This window comes from Amblyomma americanum, chromosome 5, assembly GCF_052857255.1.
Source record: "Amblyomma americanum isolate KBUSLIRL-KWMA chromosome 5, ASM5285725v1, whole genome shotgun sequence".
NCBI classification, from domain to species: domain Eukaryota; kingdom Metazoa; phylum Arthropoda; class Arachnida; order Ixodida; family Ixodidae; genus Amblyomma; species Amblyomma americanum.
The window spans coordinates 196,203,049-196,220,695 of NC_135501.1; the positions used below are offsets into that span (position 1 = coordinate 196,203,049).

At 45.3% G+C, this 17,647-nt stretch overlaps 1 protein-coding gene across 2 annotated transcripts in view; it reads left to right on the forward strand.

The window, feature by feature from the left end:
* Nucleotides 1-17,647, forward strand: part of pros (homeobox protein prospero) — a 214,718-nt gene that overhangs the window by 70,700 nt on the left and 126,371 nt on the right. Inside the window, exons 1-2 of one of the 2 annotated variants that reach the window (XM_077666289.1) lie at nt 7-24; nt 5,773-5,845. The gene's annotated coding sequence lies outside the window, so the exon portion shown is untranslated. Of the gene's footprint in view, nt 1-6; nt 25-5,772; nt 5,846-17,647 lie in introns of those variants that run through there. The other variant, XM_077666287.1, reaches the window with a different exon arrangement.

Here is a 17,647-nt window from a genome sequence, read left to right on the forward strand (position 1 = left end):
AACTGGAATGACATTCAATGCCAAGTGAGTGTATGCGTCTTTGCTTTTGGGGGTCTATATTTTCTCCAAAGCACTGGAGGCTATTGGTTAATGATCAGGCCCTATATTGCGTGCGTGGAGCCGCCGCGGTGGCTGAGTGGTTATGGCGCTCGGCTGCCGGCCCGAAAGACGCGGGTTCGATCGCGGCCGCGGCGGTCGAATTTCGATGGAGGCGAAATTCTAGAGGCCCGTGTACTGTGCGATGTCAGTGCACGTTAAAGAACCCCAGGTGGTCGAAATTTCCGGAGCTCCTCTCTACGGCGTTCCTCATAGCCTGAGTCGCTTTGGGACGCTAAACCCCCTTAAACCAAACCTATATTGTGTGCCTCAAATGTGAGGTATAGACATCGAGTTATTCTCTAAACTGTTGCACATGGGGTTTTTCTGTGTAATGTTGACAGCTGAGAAAATTAAATACTACCACGAGCTTGCATTGCTGCGATAAACAAGGTGGTTAACTCCATTAACTAATATAAGCTAAAATGCATAAATATGCTTTCAGGCGCTGACTTCTTTCCATATTTTTTTGTTTCCGGTAGCTTTTCCTTGCTTTTATTACCTGCATTAGTATCACATTTCTTTCCATACTCATGCTGTAGGCCTTCCGGACTTCTGTACGCAAGTGTTCGAACTGCAAAGGCTATTTTTCGGAATGACAGGTTCCATTTGGTGTGCATGACAGGTGACCTAGATTTTATGAGAATATTCTTCGACCACATCGCAGGGACTTATAAACGGGGGGCGATGGGGCGGTTTCCCCCTCAGCCTTTCACTAGAGGAGGCAGCGACTCCCCCCCCTCCCCCTCCTCTCCAACTGTTAGCGATCAGATATGATTTCTGACAAACTCTCCTATTCTAGGACGGTATGTAAGCAAAGCACAGTGTGCCTGAGCTAGCTGGCTTCGTAGCCAGTCTTTTAAAGTTTTTTCTTTTTACTAACCAAAGCCAACCATGCTCGTGCAGAATTAGTTGACTGACGAGCACGTTCATGAGCACGATTAGCAGAACTGAAGCAGTCTAAGGGGGAAATGTTTTTGATGCACTCGGTCATTGCTCGCGTGTATTTACAGTCAGCCTTCACATGAAATGCGAACATGACAGTGCAAACGCAAACAGCGGATTGAGAAAATTTTAGGTGAAGGAGAATGAATAACCTAATATTTTTTTATTTTGTTCACATTTAAGTTCTCCGGTTTGCATATCATTTGACGTCTATAGTACCTTTCATAAAGCTGTCCATTTAACTTTGCGTTTTATACGCATTAAATCTGCTGCACGGCGTCCGCCTTTGATCAGGCGACTTTTACAACTTATTCTAGAAACATTTAAAGGTGTTTTCATGAAGTCAGTAATGGCAGCTACATTTGAAATACTTGCAGGACAGATATGTGGACTATTTCGTGCCCAGAAAAAAAAAGGATCGCTTTTCAAGAGCAAGAAATAAGTGTGCGCTTAATTAGCATTTGGCTTAATTAACTAGGCCAATCGATCACCAATTTTTTTCTTCTGTCACGTGGTGGAATGTTTTACTAAAGGACATTATAGCTGAGTTTTCGTCGGGGAAACTGCTTTGGATAAAAAATATCTTTGTTTCGACGTGAACGTTTTTTTTTGTTTTTGTTTTCAGGAATATGTCTGAAATTCTGTGAGCATGGAAGTACGCGACGTGAGCGAATTCATAAAGGTTTTTTTTCATTCATAATATTTTTGTGGAAAAAGGGGTTCAACGTATGCGCACACAAATTTTTACATTTTTCTCTACAGTATAACCTAATGCGCGTCTGAAGGGGTTAAACAGACACCTCGTTTAAAGAGTGCGGAATAAGAAAAATATTTAAACAAAAACAGTCAATAAAAATAAACAACAAAACAAACTCTTAGTTATGCCCCCTCCCCCCGCACACACACACACAGGCACGCACTAGAAAAAGTTCCCAGTCCATGTCATTAACTGAAACAATGTCTTCTATTGCAAGGATTATAAGTGCTTAAAGAGGTTCACAAGAACTGAATCACCAATAGTGAACTATGTACAGTGCAGTCGCTATATTTCCCGCGTGGTACCTCAGTCATCACAACATCGAGAGTACCAGTGTGTCGGTAGACCCCTAACGTTATCTTAATCCTAAGAAAGGGGATGTCAAGGACTTGACAAAATTACAGACCGGTCAGTTTACTGTCCGTTGCCTGCAAAGCATTTACCAAGGCAATCTCTAATATAATTAGCGCAGTCTTACACTTCACTCAACTAAAAGGCCAGGCTGGCTCTCTGGAAGGCTACTCGATAATAGACCATATTCACGCCATCAAGCATAGAGAAATGTGCCGAACGCAACTAACCTCTATGCATAGCCTTCATAGAGCATAAAAAAGCATTTGACTGAGGTCGAAACCTCGATAGTCATGGAGGCATTGCGTAACCAGGGTGTAGAAGAGGCACATGTAAAAGTACTGGGAAATATCTATAGCGGCCTTTGTAGCCCATTAGAGGGAAATCGATACTATATAAGCCAGGAAATGTGACAGGCAGAGAAACACTATCTATTCAGTGTCATTCGCAGCCTGTTTACAGGTGGTATTCAGAGGAGTGTATTCGGAAAATTTGGGGATAAAATTTAACGGAGCTACCTGAGTAATCTAGGAGATCGAGTAATTTTGGTAATCTATAAATGACTCGAAAAATAAGAATGGGCTGAATTGGACTTGTCAGGTGCTCTCAATCCATGAATGACAGCTTACCAGTATCCCCCAGGAGGGAAGTATACAACAGTTGTACCTCGCTAACACAGTGGGCTATCGAAAGGAAAGAGGCGATACCCAAAATTTTACGTTCTTGTTCAGGCAGCTGAAAACATACGCAATAATTTACCCTGCATAAAAAAAAATCAAATGTGGTGTGAGAAAAGAAATTACTTTATTTTGAAACTCCACGGTGAGGGATGTTCCTCCAGTGGATGTTCCTCTTTGTGCTCCTTAATCTCACGTTCAAAGGCAAAGAAAGATCAAAACTGGTATAGTTTGCGACATAAAAAAATAACTACTTCAGCTATTGCTCCTGAGCAAAACGGGCATTGACGGGCTAAGACAAAGCCTTTAGTGAATTTTACATATAAGTGACGTAAGCAGAAGGTGAAAGGAGGCTCTACTATTTTACTGTGTGAGGTGTTGAAAAGAAATATCATGACGGGAAAATGTTTAGGCTAATATGTACTGTGGTGTCTCAATACTCGTTTTCTTTCTTGTTCTTGTACTTTCGTCCCATTTGTGCTTAGCATGCCCCCAATACACTCTAAACAGAATGGAGTAAAAAAGGAGTGAACTGTCCTCTAGTGGATTCTCTTTTATATAAAGGAAATCTACTATATTCTCATATAAGGCCTATACTCCCATATAGGCGTATTCGTGTTTAGAGTGTAGTATTTACTTTTAGCGCGTTCAGGGCACTGAATGCAGCTCAAGCCCTTCTTACCTCAGTTGCCCCGAAAATCCTCGCCTCTGTGTACTGTACATTTTGTTGGAGTGCCTACTGTGACTAGCTGCACTTAGTTATGCACCGAACTCGAGCTTCCAGTCAGCTGATTTTCTGAAGGTGTTGCCTGCACTACCATGCCTCAGGGTTTCAGAAACAAACTTCCGTAAAAATACCTCTGATGCACCCTTACAAAGATTTCTTAGCAAGTCTGTAGTCTGTCCATTGACTTCTGTCTATAAAGTCTATAGACTCTTTATAAACAAACACTAGAGTATAGTCTATAGGCAATACGAATCATATAGACAGCCTATAGACAATCCACAGATTCATGATCATACACTTTTAGTGGACTTTTGTCTATAAACAGTCTATAGACTATAAATAGAAAAAAATACTTACAGGAAGGCAATATAGTCTATAAGAAGTCTATAGACTGGTATAGAGCATTTTTGTAAGACGTATCGACCTATAGATTTTTGTATAGACGACGCGGCAGCCTGTTTACACACTTCCACGAGCTGGCTTTTCACTTCGTTGAAGTTCCGGTTTGTCACGATATTCCTTCATCTGACACGGTCACCGGGAGATGACAATACGCGACGCCGGTTGAGCTCGTCTTTCTTTCAGCAGTCTTAATTGTACCCCTTACAAAAATTTATTTACACAGTCTATAGACTGTCCATTGACTTATCTCTATAAAGTCTATAGGCTCTCTATAAACAAACCCTAGAGAACAGTCTATTGGCAATACAAATCCTATAGACAGTCTATAGACAATCTATAGATTTATAGCCGTACACTTGTAGTAGACTTTTGTCCATAGACAGCCTATAGACTATGAGTAGACAAAAATAAACGCCTATAGAAAGGAAATAAAGCCTATAGGAAGTCTATTGGGTGTCTATAAACCATTTTTATAAGGGGCTTTTCCTGCGATGACGGCTATATAGCGCCGTCACACGTCTCGGCTGACTCTGATTGACGTGCTTCTATTGGAGATGGGCCCTCGGTCGTGGCGTGCGAAACCTCTTGGCGACGAGGTCATGGGGGTGCCGTAAAGTGGCCTGGGAACTTCCCGGGCTTCTGCTGACGCTGCTACTGCGCCCCATCCCCCCTAGAGGACTGTGCAGGGCGGCCGCGCCGGTTCCTTGCAATGCGGACGGGAAGGGCGTTTCTGTTCGTTTTCCTGCTCGGTGTAGACATCGGCTTCCGCACCTCCCACGCCTTTGATTGCCGGTTGGTTGCCGCAGCGAAGACGTTCCGAAACTTCCGAAGTTCCGAAGCTGTAACAGTTATTTTCCTCCGATGCCATCGCTCGCTTCGAGCAGTTGAGACTGCCATAGGACACCAATGGGGAATGCTGTTGGCGATACCATAAGCGTTAATAGCAAAATATGCAAGCCTGCCGACGGGATATCTGCGGATTTATGGAGTGTTATAGTGACATGTTACAATATATGAAAAAAAAACTGCGTTTATAAACTCTTTACCGATCAAAAACGCTTTTGTCCAGAATTGTTGGGTATGGTTTATGGGGGTTTAACGTCGCAAAGCGACTCAGGCCGTAGTGAAGGGCTCCGGAAATTTAGCCCACCTGGGGTTCTTTAACGTGCACTGACATCGCATAGTACACGAGCCTCTAGAATTTCGCCTCCATCGAAATTCGACCTCCGCGGCCGGGATCGAATCCGCGTCTTTCGGGACAGTAGCCGAGCGCCATAACCACTCAGCCACCGCGGCGGCTGAATTGTTCAGTATGATGAGAGGATAACTTTCGAGGGTATGGTCGTAGACCAGCTGGTAAGAATTCAAGTGACGAACAACACCGCCTTGTGTTACCTCCTACTGCTGTCTTGTTTCTTTTGCGTTTTTTTGTTTTTAATGGAAAGTTAACTTCTTTTATGTGTTTGTTTTCTCTCGGCTCATGGCAGCTCTACTGCATTTATAATTTCGACGCAGAGTGGAAAATAAACTTCAGTAGTAGTGCGCGAACTATGTTTTGCCTTCAACACTTCTCGTGCCTGCGCATGTTCTTTTGTCAACAACAGGTGTCTCGACAGGTGGCGCCGCAGCTCGAAAGGTGCCGCCTCACTGCTCGGCCTGCTTGAATTGTGATTTGCTCGATATTAGACATAAAATGGATCACCGCCTTTGTCCTGCTGTAAAAAGTAGTTCGGTTTTTAATGATGATGATGACTATCTATTCGAAGCCACTTGGCTAAGACCGTTCAAGTTATAACTATTTTCATTCTTGGTCACAGGTTTCACCAGTTGCTGTCTACCTGCATGCGGCCACCCACCCACCCATGAGGCTGTGACGCCCACCAGGAGAGGGTATGTGACCGCTGCTCCATTTCTCTTACCAAATTCGTGGGAAAAAAAAGAAAAAAGCAGAAACACACGTGATTTTTTTTTTACGGCCACAGCGCTATTAGGCTTTAGTAGCCGAACCCGCCTTGGCTGTTAAATGATCTCAATACTTTAGACTTTTCTAGACGACCGTACTACCGCGCTTCTATGTACCATAAATTAATAGGTGAAACCTGTTCGGAGGATAGGTTTAAAACTGTAAAACTGTGGTGTGGAACTATGCACAAAACAAAAAATGTGTTACAGTGAAGCATGAGCTTAAAGTTAATGCAACGACAATTACGCGTCGTAAGGAACTGCCCAGTGTGGCCCGTACATTCTGCCCATATAGCATCTGCGAGGTTTTGCATGCCTAGAGTTTTGGCTTTCCACCAAATAAAATGTGATTACGTAAATTACAGGGAAGGCTATGCGCCAGCTACAGATAAAAAACTTCACGGCATATTATCCACACCATCATTCGTAGAAGTTTTTTTTTTAATTTTTAGCAGTAGTAAGTGCAAGACCTTAATTAGATGTTGATGATCTTTTATTCTAGATTTATTGGACCAAAGCCGTAACGATGCGATTCTATGTAAGAACCCATAGTTTTTCGCGCGTGGCGGATTATGACGCTTTTCATAGCGTTCAGATATAGAACTATATATGCAATCAGGCCCGATAACTAAAATGTTATCGGGCGCACCATGCTTGTTCTGTAGTTTCACCTGCGTAAGTTATTTTTTTTGAATTTTTGAGCAGTAGTAAGTGCAAGACATTAATTAGATGTTGATGATCCTTTATTCTAGATTTATTGGACTAAAGCCGTAACGATGCGCTTCTATGTAAGAACCCATAGTTTTTCGCGCGTGGCGGATTATGACGCTTTTCATAGCGTTCAGATATAGAACTCTATATGCAATCAGGCCCGATAACTAAAAAGTTATCGGGCGCACCCTGCTTGTTCTGTGGTTTCACCTGCCGTCACAAGGACACCACAGACGGCCTGTCACCAGCTGGCACTGATAGGGGGCAAGCTATGTACACAGGAAGATTGGCAACGCTACGGTGCAGAGCGTGTATAGGCGTCACAAGTCGGCGACGCTTTGCAAAGGAGATAAATGCGCATACCTCTGACATTTCGCGCACGTGATTAGAGCAATCGCATACAAAAATCTGGATGCACCCGTGTTACTCGCCAGAGCCATCTGATGACGCGCGTTGTCTCAGCGTGCCATAAGCTGAGGTGTTTTTTTTTTTTTGCTTTTTACCGAAACGACCCTGAGTGACTGCCAAGCAATTGTTTGCACCTCATGCACCGGGTGACGACGTTAATGATGCTGCCTAATTGGTTTCGCACCTTTTATCGACAGAAATAATGCTTCTAGGAATTGATAACGGTTTCGCACCTTGTGCAGTGGAGTGCTTGCTTAACGGCCTTTAGCAAGGTCGTCGTTCCTGTACATACATACACCTTGTCCTACGAAAAGAAAGAAGGAAGGCAATAACGAATAAAGAAAGAGAGAAGGAAAGAAAGAGAAAAAGAAAAGGAAGAAAGGAAAAAGAAAGAAAGAGAAATAAGAAAGGAAAAAGAAAGGAAGAAAGAAAGAAAGAGAGAGAGAGAGGAAGAAAGAAAGGAAGAACGAAAGAAAGAAAGAGAGAGAGAGGGGGAGAGAGAGAGAAAAAAAGAAAGGAAGAACGAAAGAAAGAAGGTAGGAAAGAAAGAGAAATAAGAAAGGAAAAAGAAAGAACGAAAGGAAGAAAGAGAGAGAGAGAAAGGAAGAAAGAAAGAAAGAGAGGAAGAAAGAAAGAGCCTGTATCAATGCCGTATGTTACGGGTGTTTCTACGCCACCACCAAGATGTAACGACTTGCGACGAATATTTAGTTTTAAAAAATGGTTAAATCCAAATTACAAATAATATCCTGATGAAGCAAACTTGGCCTATCTGTCGAGTGTTTTCACTACACCGATATACGCTAAAGCTGCCCCGATTGGTTGAGGTGAGCTGGATCTATACAGCTTTCACTATGGTGCGTGGATCTATATAGAGATGAGACAAAGCACAAAGTATGTGCGCAGTGGTGCTAAGCAAGGCTGGCCCGCCCTCTTCGGGTCTCCTCACCCTCTCCAACTGTCCGTGTGTCACTGCCATATATACAGAGCCCAGAAGGACACTGCGCTCCATGTTGCCTTTTCCTTTATGTCAGTGGCCGCGCAGATTAGGGCCACGTTACGTAGCGTTTATCGGCCACCTGCGACGTCCTTGCGTTTCGTTTGTTGATTTTTTTCTTATTTCTGTAAACGCATAGCGCGATGTGGCGCGTTGCAGTTTCTGAAGCACTCCTGCCCCCGAGCACAAGTTACATATGGTGTCGCCCTCTGTCAGTTGCCGGACAAAGGAAACAAAGAAAGTGAAAATAGAGACTTGAATCAACAGCCTTGCACTGTGCTCTTGGAGTACTTGCAGGTCACTGTGCTCTTGGAGTACCTACAGGTCAAACAGGCCGCGGCGACCTTCGCAGTAAGGTGTTGACCCTTACAAAAATTTCTTTAGACAGTCTATAGGCTGTCTATAAACTTTTGTCTGTAAAGTATATAGACATTCTAGAGACAAATCCTATAGACTAGTCGATAAGCAATACAAATCCTATAGACAGTCTGTAGACAACCTATAAAGATATGGCCATACACTTACAGTAGACTTTTGTCGTTAGAAAGTCTTTAGACTATGAATAGACGAGATGACACATCTATACGAAGGCAATAGATTCTATTAGAAGTCTATGGACAGTCTATTGACCATTTTGATAAGAGGACGAGCCTTGACTATGCAGCTTGGTGGCTACAACAGTATACGCTCCGAAGGACAGTGGAGACAGCCGTTGCTTATGTGCCCACTGAGCACTAATCATTAAAATAAATTCGATGAAGGTAAAAATTTCCTGGTTTTATGCTACCACTTATGTTGAGTGCGGGAGCATTGGAAGCCTCATCGCGGAAAAAACTTGGCGTTGTGGTCTGTCGTTAGATTAGCTGATTGGTCGCGACAGTTATGACGTCTTCAGGTCACGTGACGTGCCACCTCCGCCCCGCCACCACTCTCCGCCTGGATCGCATCCAACAGAAGCCTCATTGCGAAAGAAAACAAAATCGGCGTTGTCGTCTGTGATAAAGTTCGCTGATTAGCCGAGCCGGCGTTGTGGTGCGTTCAAAAAATTTCCTGATTGCTCGAGACAGTTCTAACGTCATAAGGTCACGTGACGTTCCACCTGCCACCCCTCGGCCCGATCCACACCTGCATCGCAGCCAACAGAAGCCTCATTACGGAAAAATGAAAAACCAGGGGTTAATTTCGTTCTGTAATAAAGTTCGCTGATTCTAATGCTATCGCAATCCCCATGCATATTGAAATAATTTTCTGCATAATTTTATTTTTGTCTACAAGTCATGTAAAACCCCTGTCTAAGGGGCATTTTAGGACTAAATAAATAAATAAAAAACTGGTGAAAATAAAAAAGAAAACAGTGGAAGGACGTAAATATAAAAAGCGAAAGAAACAAACAAAGAAAGAAGGCATAGAAGAAAGGAAAGCAAAAGCAGAAGGACGATAGACTAATATAGGAATACAAAGAAAAAAAGTTAGAAGAAAAACAGCTAGACGCGATGGACACCGCCTACTCCGGTCTAGGCAGTTCAGGACGCCGTCTAAGGAAAGCCTGGTCCGACCGCGTTCTCGTCGGCCTTCAGTTCATCGCGGGAGTTTTTTTTTTTTTTTCTACGACACATTACGACACTCAGCCCGCTTATAGGCACCCGTCAGAAGACCTCTCACACAGCTGTGCCTGGAAAGCCCATCGAGACCCATTAATCCTTGCCTCCGTTAGAACCATTGTGCAGCGCACGCAAAGCTCCATCTTCGCGACGCGCGTGTTGACTCAACCCCTTCTCTTCCTCAGAAGCACCCCCCTCCCGCACGCGACTTATGTGTGTGCTCAAGCGCCGTCAAGGAGCAGCCCTGTGTCTCTGCACCGAAGAATGGACCGCGTTTGCACAGGCAACCGGACTGTCTCGCCGCCCCATCACGACACTTCCTGAAGAGGCAGACCCCCCCCCCCCCCCCCCCCCCCTCCTTTTTCCGCCGTGGCACGAAAAGGAAACACTTCGGACGGCATCGCCGTGCGAGATTTTTCACGTCCGTACGCTGCGTCTGCGTGCGCGGGTCTGTATGCGCGTCAAAGGCTGAGCAAAGAACGACCTGCCGATCCGTGGGCGGTTAAACGTCCCCACCGAAGACGCATGGGGGTGTGTATTCTCATGCTATCCGATATTGCCTGCATGCACTCTAAACATAATGGAGTAAAAAATGGAGTAGGCTCGCTCCCTATAACTCCCACATATTCGAATTCGTGTTTAGAGTGTGGCTGCCGCGATGTCGGCTGTCGTGAGTCGTGATTGGTCGAAGCCTTCGAGAGCCAACCAATCACCAGTGATTGGCACGAGCAGGAAGCCTCGTGAACTTCGTTCCCCGCTATGAGCTGGCGGGATCAGCGAGACTTTAACTGTTTTTGGTTGAGAAGTGTACGCTGTTAATTTCATCGAGGAATGTTAGTCGGTTCACGTAACGCTGCAGCTGTGTTAGAGCTTATTTCGCGAATGCCAGCGATTCTGTCCACTAAGCTTTTCCTATTGCATTTTCGGTATAGTTTCGGTATAGTAAGAGCTGCTGTACGGCCGTTGTGCTCTGTGCAATCCACTGTTGACCTCGTACTTCATTGGCGAGCTTATCTTTCACTTCTGTCTTCTCTTCGTTTTTTTTTTCTTATTTGCTTTCTGGAGCGAATAGTGGCCTATCCTAAACTTTGACAGCATAGTTACGCAAGCCTCCCCAATCATTGTCGCCAGAATATTAGCGCAGTCCGAACACGCGCCTTTTTTGCACTTCCGTGTTGCATATTTAGGAACATTAATGGGACGGTTCTGTCGCGAACACGGACAGAGAATATCTCTTCATACGTGGCTGATACGCCGCGACAAAATCGATACTCCACCGTCTTTGTTAGTCATTATGTCACCGAGCGAAATATGTTACGGGCATTTCAGGTTTGCTATTTGAACCTCTATACTTAGGTGGAAGGACGTAATGTCATGACTGTGCCGAACGCTATTAAACTGCTTTGTCAGAGTGCGCACATAAGCGGAAGTGGCCGCTCTGAGATTCGAAAGTTGAGGCCAGAGTGGTTTAGTGAACACGGTCACCCCACCTGGCGTTTAAGTCGTCTGCATGGATGATGTTGGCTATTTCAACACCAGGGAACGAAAAAATTCACAGGGGCACCTAATCTCATGTGTCAGCAATGTGACATCATTAGCCTTAATGCCTTTACCGTAAGTGACGTCACAACCGCTCTGGTGACGTCACTTCATTTCAGGTAGTGGGCGAATTTTATGAACGACGACGCACTCGTTCGACTATTGCATTAATAGGCGCGCAACTTCCCCAACAAAAGACAGATCCGGCTACCTTTCCCATGATAAGCAATACTTCTATGTTCAGCACGTCTGTAGGTACTCAGCCGCACATGCAACGAAGCTTTAAAGTGTGCTATTTACGTCAGCGTCACCGTGCTTTGACGTGCATCTTCAACCTGTCAACTCCTTCATCTTGTACTGCTCCTTATATTTTTATCACTCGTGCTAGCTTCTATATAGTGCCAACTATACCTTTTTTCCACACTACTTCCGGAATTTTTTTTTGCCAGGCTTCAACCCACAGCCAGTCAAGTCTCTGTGTCCGTCACACCACTAATCACATTAATTAATTAATTAATTAATTAATTAAAGCATACGGAAGATACGCAGCTCGCATCGCGTCAAGTGCGTGGCTGTACGCACAAGGAACCCGTTTCTGAACTCCAGCCAGTAACGCGTATAAGGCTACGATTCCCACTGTTCATTCGGAAGATCACATATCGATGTACGCCGCCCCCCCACCATTACAGAGAGGTCTCGATAAAGAAGCTGAACCTTAAAGTTTAACGAAGACAGAAAAGTGTATAACAGCTCTGATTCAAGGTTCAAACTACTCATTCGAAAGACTAGATCACGATGTACGTACTACCTCAACCATTACAGAGGTCCCGACAATGAAACTCACACCTAAAAATATAATGTAGACAGGAAATCTTCGGGATGCCTCCGCGTATGCATATCTCTCGTGCTGACACGATCCTGCGCTACTCATTTACTCCGCCGGAGTCATCTTTCATTGCTCCAGGTCTCGGGGAAACATTCGCCGTATACTACGCCTTCTCTTGCACCGTCATCAACGACTCCGGGAGGCTTCGCGACGACCCCCCCCCCCCCCCCCGCCCCTCCGCCCGTCTTGTGTTCGCAGCCATCGAAATTAAGCGTCCGACCCCGCCTCACCCCGTTCAGGCCGCGATATATGCAGCCCACCTCGCGTTCAAGCAGCCAAGAAACGCCCCGCGCTAAACTCCGTCTCCCCCTGCGTGTGCTGAGGGTCTCGTTACAGTTCAGTGCAGCACAGACAAAGCTGGAAGACGACAGAGGTTGCGCTCCACATAGCCCCTTCTTGTAACAAAACACTGCGCTGGAGTACTTTGGGATAGAAAACTTTTCAAGCGAGTTGTATCAGGGTGATTCGATATATCCCAAGTACATCATTTTCTGACGGTGGTTTACATGGGTTAGAAGATGCTTTTGATGATATTTTTCATATCTGCATGCCGGCCAAGTTTTCCTGCTTGCATTTTGGTGCATGCGTTATGAGTAGTTAACTTCTGAACACCTCTTGATAATGACTTCGTCATTCAAAACTTACGCAAACGTGGCTAAATCCATGTTTTACTTCTTTTATTTTGTTCGAGCGTGCTTTTTTTTCTGATCCCATTGTGAGTGGCGGCCCTGCGGCGTCTAATAAGGTTCTAGAGCCCGGAGGACTTATAAAGTGTCGAAATACACATCTATACTCCATAGCCAAGGTAACAAGTGCGCATAGTGCTGCTAACTAATACATGCATACTCATGATCGGCTGCGGAGAATCCTTCAGATAAAACAAACTGATCGCGTTCTGTGCTAACTTAATTGTGACTGATGAACACAATTATAGTTAGGACATTCACGTTTAGATCAGCTTCAGGGGCGACTATATTACAAGTGGGAATCGTCAGAGCGGTGCTTTCAAAAATCTCTCAGTTTTTTTTAATCAACGTAGAGACATAGAAACCCGCGCATCGTCTGCAGACGTAATGTCTCTATAAAGGTAACGCGTAATGTCTAAATAATGCAGACAGTAGGAATACTTAAAAAAAAATGAAACGGAAGCAATACCGAATTCGTTGCATTGTAGGAAAGCGTCACTAAACTTCCTCGACTTGCAAACTTCCCATAGCAACAGTGACGTGTGCAGTTCCAGTCCGTAAACGGTTTGGCTGAACACCGGCTATTGCAACGCCCACAAGGACGATTCTCCGGTCCGCTGCGTCTTCCCCGTCACCTAATTTTGCGACCACGTACGAAGCTACAACTACGGCACTTCTACGAACATCGCGACGAAGCCTTCGTGATTGCGCAAAACACTGCGAGTGCTCGCTGTACCGAAGTACGTCCAGCCGGGTCCGGTCCCGAGTTCTCCTCGGCAGCTGCATTAAGAGGGCGAAGTGCACACGGGCTTTTCCGTCCATGCACACACTATATACACGACGAACTCTACACTTTCCCGGGGCGGCAATCATCTCGTCTCCTCGGATCTTTCGCCAAGAGCTCGGGGAAGAGTCCGTAATCGGCGACGATTAGTTTTTACCCAGCAGAGGCAGCCCGCGCGGCCCCGAGCTGATTCATTAACCTCTGCTGCTGGAGCCACGAGAACGCCATTACGGGATAAGTTGGACCGAAATCGAGAATCTTGATGGGTGCGCACACTTGGGGAGCTTTGCGGGGGAAACCCCTTCTCCTCCCTATTCCTTTCCCTCCTCTTTCTCATTTTCTGTATGACCCGCCCAAAAGCACGGACATGCATTGCCGCTACGAACGCCTGCGAACGTCTGAGAACGCCAATGAGTAATTGCGCCATTATTATACTACAGTATGCTACACTACACTACGCTACACTAATCTACACTACACTACGCTACGCTACACTACACTACACTACGCTACACTATACCGTACTACACGAAAGTGCTATACGCGTGTGACAAAACGGCACGGCGAGCTGAAGCATCGAATGTAACGGCGCTTACAACGCCGACCTCTATTTTTCTCCGTTGTTTACCATGTCAGTAACAGAGCGGGCTTTTAAAGATCCGCGGCTTTTTTTTTCATTATTTTTTATTCATCCGCTCTCACCTCCGCCACGGAGGGTACTTTTCAGGGAACTCGTACCTAACGGTGAGCGAGGCGATAAGCGAGCATTGCTTTCCTTCTATGCACTCATTCACGCGTGAGCAGATAAAGGAAATTGTGTTTTCACAATACAGTTGTTACTGTTCGCATAGCGAGGAAGAAGCTACCGCCACCTATCGTGGGCGGAAGGAGCGTTGATAGCCCACACACAAGGCTCGGCACTGTTTTGCTATTCGCACGCGTCGCACCTCGCGTGTGGGTGCAAATGGGCAATTATCGTCCCGGAAATGCGCCCCAACGTCCAGCGCACCTTCTTCAGGAGTGGACTGTGTATGCTAATGTTTATTTATGTAATCTGGCACGGTCAGGCATAACCCCTTGTCCTGTAGGCTGTGGACGTGGAGCCCCATTTTTTTTTTCTGTAATAATTTTCGCTGGGCGAGTTGGTTCATTTTGATACTGGGAATGTATGTAGAGCGACAGAAAAAAACGAGGGAAAACCCGCCTCCGATACATCTGTCTAAAAAAAAAATTACGCTAATTAGAGTAAAGCTTCACCGAGGGAGTGCTGACACAATACGATAGTTTCTTTTGCGTGTGAAACGCCTCTATCAAATCACGCGATATCGCGTCTTTGCCTCTTCCAATTACCTGTGCCTGCTTTAGAAGTGGTGAGCACTTTCCAGGTCATTCCCAGGTCGTCCAGCATTTCCAGGTCATTCACGACCTCAGTGATTGACTGCAATTCTAATCAAAGGCAATAACTCCTCTCAGAGATATTAGGGAGCCTTGCCAATATTTGTAACTCTCGTGGATGAGTCATACACTTCGGGGCATAAAAGTAAGCGATTCGTTACGCCTGACTCATTAACTTCTACGCGTTTTTCCACCCTTGATGTAATACATATAAGATTGGCCGCGGTCTCCTAATTACGTTCGGGTCTTTATCGGAGAGATCTGGCGCTTAAGATAGGCTCGCGTAATCTCATTTCCTTTGCTACCCACGGCGCGAACGTGAACGAATAGCCTGAAAACACACACGCACCCGAACGACCAGTGCAGCGGGCATTGTTTCGTGAACGCGTTGGTTTCCACACGTTCGAAGGCTTATGCAGGCTTATGTACTTTATTTTTTTCTCACTCTCTCCTCCTTGCACCTGGCTTTGAAATGCCGCTCCGCGTTGTCGTGACTTTTGGTTGAGAGAGGAAAAAAAAAAAACGGCGTATACAGGTGAGAAAAAAAAAACACCTTTTAGCCGTGTTTGTCGCCGCGGACGCGTAGGCGGTGTGGGACTCCGTTCATCACCAACGAAAGATAAGGCCATGCAGTGGCATTTCCGAACAATACCCTGGACTAGAAAAAGAAACAAATAGAGAAACAAAGAAGACAAGTCAGCTCCCAAGCGGAACCTTTATAACTTGTTCTAGCAGTGGCCTCGTCATGTTCAAGCAATATGCAAGATAACGGGACTCGAGCATTTAAACGCGTCGTGGCGTGCGTTGAACGCCTGCTTTGGCGTACGTGCCGATGTGAGTTTAGCTTCCGAGGAAGTTTTTTTGGGAAAGCCCGAAGCTCTTGGTGCAATGAAGCTGTAAACAGGATGTGTCTTCGTTATGCTGAGGTCCTCTATCGCAGAAAACGGAGAGATGCACTTTTTTAAGAGCGTTAGCTCTTACTCATCACGATTCTAGATTTCCTGGGGTCTGCTAGCACCTCCCTTAGGCGTGAAATTTTTTTAAGTCCGAGGAATTCAAGATGGTGGCCCCTATAGTAAATAGATATAGCAACACAATTCGTGACTGACTGGTGACGTCTTTAGTATATCGAATTGCTGATTGATTGGCGACGTCACTTTAAATCCAAGATGTAAAATTCGTAGTTCCATTGGTGTACCTCACTTTAATCTCATTCATATCAATCCTAGTGAACGAAACAGCTAACGCTAGTTATTTCAACGTCTTCCAGACGGTGGCGGCATCTTTTTTTTTTTGCTTTACTCGACAACGTCTGAAGGTGTTAGAGAACGTCAGTTCAACTACAGTGCATCAGCACCACTGCTTTTTACTGCCTCCTTGTTGTACTGAATCAGAAATATTGTCACCTCTCGTATTTCCCTCTGCTGCTCTGTATTTCGTTGTTGCTGTATTTATCCCTGTTTCTATTTTCTGCTACGTTTTCTTCCGAATGCATCGGAGAATGACATCGTAGTACGAAAATGTAGTGCCGCCGCAACCCTTCAATTGGTTCATTCCGTGTATTTGTACTGCGAACAACACCGTTGGAGTTAGGCCTAACAGTCGAATGCTGAAATTTTTTGGAGGTGCAGTTTATATACACCACCGCCTCCTGCGCTTAAATAGTGCTTGTATGGGCGTTCAGTTTCCATGGAGAAGAAAGCGTTCGATGAGATTTCGATAAGAGTCTAGTCTTTTAGTGCTCCCGTTGCACAAAGTATACTCGTAATCAGGCATGCAAACATGGCGTCGAGACCCCTTCGCATGCATCGCTACACCACATCTGTACAGAAGAAAGGCTGAGGTTCACAAGAATCGAAGATTGCGCGAGAAACCATTGGGGAATTTTGTTCGCATACAGCGACTGCTGACACCCCCCCCCCCCCCTGACTTGAGCCCGCTGTGTTATTCTTGCAACTGCAACGTGATTTACATTCGCGTGATACAACTCTAAGATTGCATCATACGCTCTGAAACATATTCTGGTAACATATAATCACGATCAGAATCCTGGACGCTTCTACCTGTATAACACACACACACACACACGCACACACGCACGCACGCACGCACGCGCGCGCACACACACACACACACACACACACACACACACACACACACACACACACACACACACACACACACACACACACACACACACACACACACACACACACACACACACACACACACACACACACACACACACACACACACACACACACACACACACACACACACACACACACACACACACACACACACACACACACACACACACACACACACACACACACACACACACACACACACACACACGGACGCACAGCGCACACACACACACATACACAGACGAATTCCGTCAATAATTCTACAGTGCAGTTAAGCGTTGCTAATGGGTGTCACTCATACATGAGGAAATTATTTAGAATAGAGAAAAAGTGTGCTTGTTACATATATATTTACCGACTATACTCAATGGTCGAATGTTCATGACGTGCTACTTTCCAAAATTCTTCAGGCCATATATAGTATTTGTCATATTCGTAATTTACGGCACCAGTGAAGCCCAAAATTTCTGAAGAGTCAGGAAGACCACTCCTCTTCACCCCTTAGTACCTTGGTAGCTTCGTAGAGGCCCTAAACCTAGCCCCGGTACATAGCTTCGAAACAGCCTCTATGGA